General features: G+C 41.1%; 1 pseudogene; it reads left to right on the forward strand.

Moving 5' to 3' along the window:
• The first annotated feature begins 235 nt into the window (after positions 1 to 235).
• On the forward strand, positions 236 to 3614 carry LOC119823682 (annotated as a pseudogene).
• The last annotated feature ends 7180 nt before the right edge of the window (positions 3615 to 10794 follow it).

A 10794-nucleotide genomic window follows, 5' to 3' on the forward strand; every position in this document is an offset into this window, starting at 1 on the left:
GGGAATGATTTCCAAAGAAATACACTTACAAACAAGGTTGCTAAGTAAAGAACAGGAAACTAAATGTTTTTATAAGCAAGAGAATCAAAGTATCCCCTCCAAATTTATTGTTCTCTTTGGCATTATTTTCAGTCTTTGTGGGTGAGTACTAATAGATAGTTTTCATCTTTTCTCAGGAAACATCATTAAAAAATATTAAAACATCACTCAAAAAGAAGCATCATTCTCCAGCCTCATGGAGAGAAACCATGAAGAAAACCCCACCAAGGCCAGGCCTCCTCTACCCAGGAGGTTTTGCCTGGCAGCTCAGCGACTCGATTTCTTTCCTTCAAAAAGGAAATGCCACCAACAAGAAGTGTTCAAAGCCTCACATCCTGGCTCTCAGAGAGATGGTTCAGCAAGCTTGCATTAAACTCATGTTTTTGCATCCGGTGGTTTATGGTAGGAAGGCCGAGGAGCTCTTATGGAGGAAAATCTACTCTGACGTCATCATGCTGCTCATGAAGACCAACAAGAAACAAACGGACACTTTCCAACACTGGGGCGGGCCCCTGCGGGCTCACCTGAAGGCTGGCCTCAGGTTCTACGAGCATCTCTTCCTCTTCCTTCAGGACCACTACGAGCTGAGGTTACAGAGCTACATAGACTGGCCTCACAGTGCCATCCACTTGATTGGCTGTAAGAAAGTGGGACCCACATCAGTGGAAGAGGCTTCCTGGGCCCGCATGGCCTGTCATCGCTGCCTGCTTTACCTGGGAGACTTGTTCCGCTACCAGCATGAGTTCCTAGACCTGGCCACCAAGAACTTGGCTGAGAGATGCTATTATAGGGCCTTGTCAGTGGCCCCACATATGGGAATGCCCTTCAACCAACTGGGCGCGCTCATGGGGAGTAAGTATTATGACCTGGAAGCCACATACTTCTATCAGCGCTGCCTCCACTCTGAAGTGCCTTTTAAAGGAGCGGCTTGGAACCTCAAACGGCTCTATGATTATGCGGGAAAGAGGTATAGCTGTCTGAAGAGGTACCAGGGAAGGAAACTGTCCCACAGCCAGAGGCAGTGTTGGGACAACAAAAGGCTTCTGGTTAGCTTCCTCTACCTTCAGAGCCTCTTGCAGCCTAAGAGAAAATTCAAAGCCGCAAGGCTGATAGCCCTGTGCCAACTGGTTCTCGAAGACTTTCGTCTCTGTCTTTCCTATCGGCCACACCAATCTGTCCAGTACCACGCTTCCATAGACGATAAGCCTCCTAAAGGGTATCTTTTTCTCCCGGACGTCTCATTTTCAACATGGTGGTTCTTTTGCCTCATGAATGTGCACAGCCTGAGGAAGTCAGGCTCAAAACAACACCAAACAAGCTGTCCTCTTCATGTGACTCTTTCTCTCTCATCTAGTACAGCATGTAAACACACGGATCCAGGCTGAGCTGCAGAGGCGGAAGCTGAACTCCAGAAGATGCTTCTTCCCCGTGAAGGATGCTGGGAGAAGGAACCTGGAAAGCAACAACAAACTTTCCATCTCCCGGGCTCCAGCACAGGCGACTCTCAGAGAAGTCAGGGCTGGTCTGGTATTTCTAGGGAGAGTGAGGCTGGCTTTCCTTTCGGCTGTGACTCAGATGAGACAGAGGAAGAGGAAACCTCCTCCTTAAGTTCCCAAGATCCAATCGGACACAAAGCAGTGAAGCCTCCCACTCAGATGCAACAGATGCAGAAGGAAGTGGCTCCCTGAGTCAGAAACAATTCAGAAAAAGTGGAGGTACATCTAAAAACTACCGCTGCTCATCCTAGAAACAAACTGAAGGCGTATGTACCTCCGACAGTCTCCTCGATCTCTGAAAACAACTCTATCTTCAGCTTGTCCTCTCCTTTGAGTCAAAAACTCCAAGGAAAACATGGCTTGCCCTTGGCTTCCGTCTTCAGTCATAGCGTTCTGACACCTCAGTCTGAGCCAAGCCCTGCTGTCGGCAGTTCTTTGTGCACCGAGAGTGAGACGAGCAGCTTTCCAGACACAGAGTTCTGTGTGGGTTCCTCTTGGGAGCAGAGGACCTCCGTTGCCCAGAAAAACAATCTCCAGACCACCCAATGGAAATTGGACATTCTTTCCGCAGAGGGACTGTTGCCTACCATCAAGGTGATCCTGAGCTGGCTGCACAGCAATCACAGCCTCCTCGTCTCACACCGGAGGAGTGTACTCAGCTTATGGGACCACCTCTGTGTGCTGCTGAACCTGTTGCCCTCGGTGGGAGCACCTGCAGCATCCAGGCCTTGGTCTGTCTCGCCATCTCCAGGGACTTACTGCGGAGCTGTCAATGGTCACACACTCCCAAGTACCTTCAGCTCCCTGAAGACATTGCCCTGTTCCAGCAGGGTCCTCCTCAAGTGTCCCAGAATAGGGCGGACGTAGAGCAGGATCTGCCTTCACTCACCATCGGAGGAAGTTATTGTGCGCATCTGTTTCTGCAGAAGTTTTGGCCACTTTGCAACCAGACTCCCAGGACAGTTCTTGAGCTTCGATTCGAAACTTGGGCGTCTCTCGTGAGCAGTACCCCTTGAAAGGTCAGGAAACCCACTTCAGCAGCTCCCTGAGAACAGCTGCACGAATAGGTTTTCCAAAGACATAGTCCAGCTTTGGCTTCAGCGTGAAGTGGCATTGCTCGAGAAGACCCTCCGGGGTCCCCAGACTCGGTCAGTATTGACCCCTTACCTGTTCCCTGATCCCAGGGCCCTCTGCGAGCACCTCTCCGTCATACAGAAACTAGCCACTAGTGCTAAGTTTTTTCTTATCATACCCAAGGTTGTGGTTGACACACTGTACATCCTAAGATGGGAAGACCGCAGAGCCCCCTGGCAGCAATCACTTTCCTGGAAGATGAGTTAAAGAGAAGGAACCAGTACATTCTCTGCCAGTCCTTGTGTCCAAGAGGTTGGTGAGGCCCAGAATGACTAGACCAGATTCTGATGCTTGGGATCTCTACAATATTCTTGGCTTCTGCAAAAGTCTGCTGGACTCCTCCAGGCCAGGGGTATTGGATCCCAGCAGCATGGTGACTAGCGTTACCGGTCGTTTGGACCACCCCTAGGAATTTCTGTACCCGTTGCAGTTGGTGCTGGGGATGGCAACTGAAGCTGGCGTGGAAATCAAGAACATCCAGAACTTCCATAAAGAGTGGAAAGTGATCAGTTGACACGTTTACATCTTCCTGTTCTTTGTCCTCCAGTGCTCATTGTTCGAATTCAGTGTGTTCCTTTGTCATGGGCACCTAATGCTGAGGTAGGCAATGTGTTCATGAGTATTCGTGTCTACCTGCAGTAGAATTGTAGTGTGCCAGCTTCAGAGGCCCTCCTGTGTCCTTCTGGCCTTCTTAGCTCTGTAGTATGCTTCCTATGATATAAAGCTCAAGATTAACTCACTGGTAAATGATCTTATGATAAAACAGCAGATTCAGACATCACTTCTGTGTCTATACTTTGGGGACATTCTGTGATTTACTTTAGCTCTGTTTTGTGACACACAACTTTTATGTATATGTTTTTATTATGGTAGGGTCAGGTCTGTTGTTGAAGGCATGTCTCTGCCATCTATGAAAACTCAATAAATAAAGCTAAAATTTCATGATGGCTGGTAATGCGCTTTATTGATTTTCCTGGTCATGTCTACATAAGCATGATTGAAATAGCTCCCCAGGACTTAGAAGATTCCATTCTGCTTTGGGTAAGGTTGGGAAGGCATATTATATGGTACAATATTAGCCTTCTAACCTACATCTACTGAAACATTTTCAAATACCGTTTTTTATGGAGTGTCCCTTGCTTTTCATGGACTCCACGGTATCTTTTGGGAGCTGTTCTCAATACTCCTGCTTCACCTAGAACCAGGAAGCAAACTAGAATATTCTTTCAGGATCCCACATTATGGAGGTATTCCTTCCCTCTGTCCTATGACCTTCCTCATTAAACCCAGCCTCCATCCAGCTGCCCCCGTCACATGTCTAGAAGGCCTATCCTTAGCTTCTTTATCACTCCTGAATTTTATCATATTTTTCTGTAATTCTGTGCCTCAGCCAAACTTCAGTTCGTTCTTCCACCATCTCAAGTTTAAAACTGCTTTTCATTGCTTATTTATATCCATTAGAAAATTTTTAGCAAAGTAAAAAAAAAAAAAAAAGCTCAAATATCATCTCTCCCTTACCTTACCATTTCTGATACTTTATTTACACTTTCATGCTTCTCCTGAACACATAGATTTTTTTTTAAAAAAAATATATCATTAACTTTGGATAAGGATGTTTTCTGTGTGTGTACATATTTGTGTGTGAGGGTATGCACTTTTGTGCTATCATGCACGTGTGGAGGTCAGGGGATAACTGCTGGTGTTGGTCCTTATCTTTGACTTTAAGGTGGCTCTTTGTGTTTGCCATCAACATACCCTCAGGGCTACGTGGCCAGTGGGCTCCCAGAGAATCTCCAGCTTCTTTTGCAATTCATGTATGTGACTTTAGATGGGCTCAGCGGATCCAGTATTTGAGACTTATCATTGACATCTAGTGTTTTAACCACCAAAACATCTCTCCAGCCCTAGATAAGCATCTTTTCTAAACTACTTCAAGTTACAAACATTTCATATCATTATGTTACTTATTTATCTCCTTGAAGAGCTGCTCTTCTAGCAGTGTTGTTTAAGTGGTTTTTCTTTCTGAACCTTTAGTATTAAATTACTAATCACACAATTAAGATTTTGCTATGTTTTATTTTCATAATAGACGAGGAGAGTCTTTTTTACTAAGTCAAAAAAAATACATATTCTAGGTGTAGTATATGCTTTCAATACCAGCTGCGGAGAGGCAGAGGCAGGACTGTGTGTTTGAAAAACAGTCTAAGATACATATCAAAATCCATCTCAGGACAAAAGGGATAAAGAAATATTAAATAATTACATGTACATATGTATATCAAATTTCTGAGTCATTGTTTAGAAAATTGTTTATTTTCAGAGAAACACATTTTTAGAGTTTTATAGCACATAGTTTTCAAGTATATTATGATAATTTTTATTACCTATTAAAATGACCCATCATTATGGGATTTTTGTAATACTTAAATAATCCTCCTGTTTTTGACATTTGTTTTAAAGGTTTTTTTTGTCCCATTATAAATAATATAACCAAATTATTGCATGTATTCTGATCATTAGAATAAATCTCCAGACGGTAATATTTCAGGCAAGGGAATTAAACCTATAATGTTCTACACATTTAAGAAGAAGCTTTTCTTACAAGCCAACAACTTAAATACTCAGATATAGTTTTGAAGTATCACCTTTAGCATACATTATCTATATAATTCCAGTAAGTCTATTCCATTTGTGACAGTTTCGAACTCATTACCTTTCTTTCTTTTAATGAATGGGAGCAGTGGACGCTTGTCAGTTTGTTATGTGTTCCTTTTGCTTTGGTTGTCATCCAGTTTGATATGAGTGTAAACATTCTTCTTCAAAGACCTAGAAGAGTCTAGAAGAGCAAGCAGAGAAATGCCCCACACACACACACACACACACACACACACACACACACACCACAAATGACGGGAAACAATACGTTTGTTGATGCAGCAACTTTCTCTATAGTTTAGGCTGGGCTTTTCCTCGTGCTGTGTCTTGCAAAGCTTGGACCCTTAAGCTGGCTAAAATGGTAAGGGAATGAAGAACAGGACAGACCACAGGCACAGGAAAGCTGGTATCAAATGGGGCTGTGTGCATTCTGATGGGCGATTAACTACCTCTGCCCAGGGGAACCTCAGGCAGGGTGGGGAGGAGTTGGCTAATCTTGGTGGGAGGTTTCTTTAGATTAGTACTCTCGGGCTGTGTAAACAATCTAGGAGGAAGAAGCTGCACTTGGTAGTTCTCACATAAACTGTTCAATCATTTGTAGACCAAAGAGATACATGGACCAAAGAAATGTCCATGCAGAGTCTGACCCAAGAAGGCTTTGCCACTTCCATAGGTCGGAGGCTGTGCCTATGTCAACAACACACATGCACTCAGGATTTCCTATGATCCCCACACGTTATGGCTGCTTCTAGATATCAAGAAAAACTGCCTTCCTGAACTACCAATAATCTCAAGACTGCCATTTTCTAAAAGGCTTCGACTATTTCAAACAGCCACACACACACACTTTCTCTGGACCCATTCTCCCCTTTAAAGTCTTGGTTTCTCCCACAAATGTTAATCTACTAGCTTCACTTTCTTCTAGATATTTTTTGAACCTTACATTCTGCCTTCTGTATCCAGCACTCTCTGGGAAAATTCCCTCACCAAGGTAAGTCCCATGCAGAAACAGTTGATTAATTTAATTTTTATATGGGTGGGGATAACGTGCAAGAGTGCTTAACTCTCTTTCATGAGGGCCCATGTGTAATTCTCATGCAAAAGTTTTCCAGTTTATTAGCCTGGATAACTTCAAAAGAAGAATAATCAAGCTTATTATTTTTCCTCCTTTAACAATTTCTCAAGTTTTCTCTTCTCATCAGGTTTAAGAGATGTTTCACACCATTTTGCACCTTCCTCAAGAAACAACGCTTTGGGGCTCAGAAATGCATTGGATTTCAAAAGAGGAATCCTTTGAATCTTCAGAGAGTACATGGAGTTCAGAGAGTCTAGTCCATGGTTGCTTTGTCCCTGGTGTTTGAGCAGAACATTATTGTGGTAGGAGGTTGTGCCACCACCCAGGGGAATGAGAAGTCATGACACAATTTCTGAAGAAGGGGGGAATTGTTCAATGCATGAAAAGAGTGTCATCAGATAAAGCTTCTGTTTCAAAGGTCATGGAGGATGACCCTTCTATGAGCCAACTGTTTTCTAACTTTCTTCTTATCTAGACTGTAAGAAGAGTATTTATATAGTTGAAGAAAGTGAAATCAGTACAAAACCCTGCAGCTACTCCGTGACGTAACTCAATCCATGTTAGTTATATCTGGCTGTCAGTCTGCTGTCAGCAGGTCTAGATCACTTCTCAGCACACAAGCTTATGACAGTCAATGACGCTTTATGATGTCTCTGTGAATGTCAGGGATAGCTGAGATCACCATTGTGAAGAGCAGAAAACAGCTGGCCCTCTTTCCCTATCCTATTGTTCCACCTTTATTCTACTCTGTCTCAGGATAGGCAGCAGCATCTGGAACCCTGACAGTCGATTTCATCTCTGCCTTGAGATACTAGCCTGAGAAGAATTGTTTTAGGTGTGAAGACACTGGGTTGTTTTTACAAAGAAAATTTTATGTTCGGTTGGAAATAAGTTTAAAGGTAAGCTATGTTTAGATGTTAACTACAGCTAGATAGCTCTTATATATGTTTGCTATAGTGTATAGATTTCTAAACTACAATATGTGGTTTTGTAGGAAGAGAAGCTTCTTGGTACCTAACTTTTCCTTCCAGTATGATCTGTTTGCGAAGGGTGAGCAGAGGTACAGCTCCTTTAAGAGAGGCTTTCTGACTCAGCATTAGCCAGGCAAAAACCTTGCAGATCTTTTGAGAAGCTCTTAACCAAACACTTAAGTAGTAATTATGAGTAGCCAGCAGTAGGCTTCTTGGTGGTGGTGTGGACCTGGAAACTCCACAGAGTGTGTAGCAATAAACATGGCTCCTTCTAGTACCTCTGCCAGAAGATAGACTCTCAAAAAGCTAAGGAATGGAGTGGAGTGAGCTGCCAAAGCTATTAGCTTTAATCCTAGCCATATGGTTTAGCAGACTAAAGACTTATGTGGTCAGAAAAGATGGAGATATATAGTAAAAGACAGATTTAGGCAAAAAAAACCCCTCTAAATGGTTTATAATGTGTTTAGAAATATATGTAGGCTTAGAAGAGAAAAGAAATAAAAGATAAAGTCCTTAAAAAAGAAATAGAGTAGTCATGTGTGGTGGCACACACCTTTCATTCTAGCCACTTGGGAAGCAGAGACAGATGCAGGCAGATATCTGTGAGTTTTAGGTCATCCTGGTCTACAGAGTGAGTTCCAGACAGCCAAAGATACACAGAGAAAACTCTGTCTCAAAAAAAAAAAACCAAAAAGTTAAAAAAATAAAAATAAAGAAATAGAGTAAAACAAACAAACAAAGCCACATAAAGATGGAAAATACACAGAGAATCTGGATATTGTATGTTATTATGTTGTCTTTGAATTGTTTGACTGCTGAGGAAGGAGAAACAACTCTTAAAAGACATTTGATTTTAAATGCTACTGGATTAATTCAACCTATATATTTTGAAAATACCTTGACTTCAAAAATTTAAGTCAAAGATATATTACTTGGAAAAGATGTTTTGCTTTTGTTTCACCAGGAAATGAGATATTGTGGATTCATTCTGGTGTAAGAAAAATAAAGTTTGATCAGCAAACATCCCCCCCTGTACAAAATCTCTGGTAGGAACAGATGGCCCAGATGATCCAATATTTCAAAATACCTCTGTTGCAGTTTCCTCTGAGTTCCACATTCAGAACAGCTTTAAGACTGCTGCTTGAGCTAATCCAGTCTCACAGAATACTTGAGTCAGGACTTGACCATAATCCTAAATTTTCTCTGAGTCCCCATAAGATTATCAGTACTTCCCAATCAGCAAGAAGTAGCCTAGAAAACTATGCCCATATTCCCCCAAAAAATGGATTAAATGTTTGTCTTGTTAGTATGTTGGTTACAGATTGTTATGGATATGGTCAGGAAAAACACAAAGAAGATTAGATTCAGGTCTTGTTTTGAAAGGAAAGAAAGGGAATGTGGGATCATGCTTTTCGACACTGTAAATATTTGTCACTCTTATTGGCTTAAAATGCTGATTGGCCAGTAACCAGGCAGAAGTCTAGATGGGGCAACCAGGACTAGGAGAATTCTCGGGAAGAAGAAAGGTGAGTCAGTCACAAGTCAGATACAGAGGAAGCAAGGTGAGCATGCCTTACTGAGAAAAGTTACCCAAGACATGTGGCTAAACATGACCATAATTATGGGTGATTATGTCATAAGAGCTAGTTAGTAATAAACCTTAGCCAATAGCCAAACACTTTATAATTAACATAAGTCTCTGTGTGTTTTCTTTGGGACTGAACGGATGCAGAACCAGACAGGGCAGAAAACTTTATCTACCTTGCCCCTCTCAGTTAAAGTGTAATAAGAGCTCAGTACACACACATAAATTCCATATGTTTTATGTAAGCAATTCAGGGCTGATTAGGTGTAGTGAATTTTTCTAGTTCTGGCCATCATTTCGTTCCTTATCATATATGCTTAATTTTCTAGCCATTCCAGACAGCTCCATATACCCTTATATGCATTTCTTTTCATATTCAAGCATTTGCAGTGAATGTTGGCCTCCCAGGAGCTTGACGGTTGTGAGCTGCTATTTTAGGTTTTGGGAACAGAAAACCTTAGTTTCTGAAGGAATCGTAAGTGCTCTTAACACTGAGCCACTCAGCAGCTTCTTGTCTAAGGCATCATGATTAACTTGGTTCATTTCTTTGAATTTGATTTCTTCAGATACAATCTATTCCAAAGTACCAGGACAGTCAAATAGAATAACGTGGGAAGCTTTATGATGAAATGAAAATATCACTATTATTTTGAAGCTGCTTCATACATGTGTGCCTTATGGACCCTTTGTCCATGGAAAATGACTCATTCTCTTATAAAAATCATTTTATATCATTTTGTTGATTTTATTCTTTTTATCTTGGTCTTTGAGTAAAAGAAGAAACTCTGCCTTGCTAAAAGACTAAGGAAAATATATATACCTATTCTGTTTAATTTGTTGAATTAAGGCAAATGTATATAAATATGACAACTTTCTATTAGGTATTTTATTACATGGTCCATTTATAGTATTTGTATTGATGTGTGTCAGTGATTGAGGTTTAAATAACAGCAGGAATTGTTTTGCCCATTAACATCACTGAGATTTGTTTTTTAAAGTCATATGAAGTAAGTTCATTACAAGATTTAATTATGTTGTATGTTGATATATAAGATATCCAAAGAGAAGATATGATAGTCATAGTAGTTTATAGATAAATGTTGTTGCATTGGATAGTCTACACTGGGAACCACATGGCCATTTACAGAGAAGTGCCCATATATATATATATATGTCCATATGTAATATATAATATATATATATAATGTGTGGTTTATTGGTTAGATGTATATAAATAGGAAACATTACATGACAAATTAGCGCTATGCCATTTTGAAATGTCTTCATTAAGGTCAATATTAATGTCAACACACTACAACTTTGAAGGAAAGTAATAAAACTGGTGATTGTCAAATTAAGTTATATCCATAAAAATGAATCAATCCTATTAGAATTTTAGAAATTCTGAGTCCTTACTTCAAGTGTCCCAGGTGAGGACATGTGCTTTATTTACTTTATTACTTTTCTGCTGCTATGACAAATACCTAGCACATGTGTTTTCAGAGCAGAATGTCTTATTCTGGGCCCAGGGTGAAGGCCCCACCCATCCAGGTAGAGATGGGGGCAGGACCCTAGGTTCCAGTGTATCTATACTCCAGAAGTAGAGTTAAGTGAATGGTACTTTGCCTAGTTTCTTCTTTTTAATCAGCCAGGGACCACAGCCATGAAATGATGCTCCCCACATTTAGGGTACTTCTCCCTTCTCATTTAAATCAATCTAGAAACTCCTTCAGAAATTCTTACATAGGTTTGGCTCCTAGGTAATTCTAGATATATCAAATTAACAATCATAATTAACCACCACAATGGTGCTGTTTGGTCTTTTATACTCAGCTCCTG

This window comes from Arvicola amphibius, chromosome 9 (assembly GCF_903992535.2).
Source record: "Arvicola amphibius chromosome 9, mArvAmp1.2, whole genome shotgun sequence".
NCBI classification, from domain to species: domain Eukaryota; kingdom Metazoa; phylum Chordata; class Mammalia; order Rodentia; family Cricetidae; genus Arvicola; species Arvicola amphibius.